This window comes from Acyrthosiphon pisum, chromosome X (assembly GCF_005508785.2).
Source record: "Acyrthosiphon pisum isolate AL4f chromosome X, pea_aphid_22Mar2018_4r6ur, whole genome shotgun sequence".
NCBI classification, from domain to species: Eukaryota; Metazoa; Arthropoda; class Insecta; order Hemiptera; family Aphididae; genus Acyrthosiphon; species Acyrthosiphon pisum.
Genome location: NC_042493.1, coordinates 96,196,890 through 96,198,006, shown reverse-complemented (window position 1 = coordinate 96,198,006; position 1,117 = coordinate 96,196,890).

Below are 1,117 nucleotides of genomic sequence, written 5' to 3'. Positions count from 1 at the left end.
AAAGTGTATAAATTTAATACAAAGCTCCTGATATATTGTTACAATATCAGTTAAAAATATTAAAAATACATAGGCACAATTTTTTTTTATAAGCATTTAAAGATCAAATTTTGACAAAATTTATCAAATTTTAATTTGAAAAATTATTTTGTACTTAAAAATTTATAAAATGTTCAATTTTTGTATCTAAGAATTGAAAATTTAAAACAAAATTCCACGTAAGTAATTAATTCTGTTACCAAAAAATTTAAAAAATACAATTACACAGTTTATTTTTATAGTCATTTTAAGTACAAATTTGGACGAAATTACATATTAAAAACCTAGGATAACTATTTTAGTTATTTTGTTGTGATTGTATAATATTATTCGTGGGTACTTGAAACTTCTAAAGTATACTATTATATATCTATGATAGTACCACGGTTTTTTGTTGATGTATAACGCGTTATAAGTACCTAATAGATACTATGATATGATTAATTTGGAATTTATTATAGGTACCTAATATAATATTATGTCTTATACCTAGACTAACATACCGTCTCCGCTCAGAATCGTTTTTCTTATACAATGATATTATATCATTGAATTCAAATTTAATACCATCCATTATACAGTGACCCACTTGTAACCTACTGTACAGCAGAGCGAAATCCACTTACCCACCTTTTTTAGTTTTTTATTACCAAAATTGCAATATGTTTTATGATTTTTCAAAAATAATATAAAAATGTTGCTACATAGTACATATATATTTAAGCATATTTTGAGAATTTTGACTGTATATTTCGATAAATTTTAGTGCAACAAGTCAAGTTCTGAACCTTTAATTTATTTATATACGAAAACTGTAAAAAAAATGGTTTTAATCTATACTTAAAACACCCCCTATTTCATAATCCTGGCTACGCCACTGGTAATATAATACCATTGATTATTAATACTAGTATTTATAATCAATGATAATATTACAATATATTACAATACAACAAACACTTAAGTACCTATATTATAATTTAAAATATAACCAGCAAATTTAAATTAATTATAAAATTATGCTTAACTGTATAGGTCGCGCTATTTGGACTGATAAACCTTTATTTTGCCAATCGCG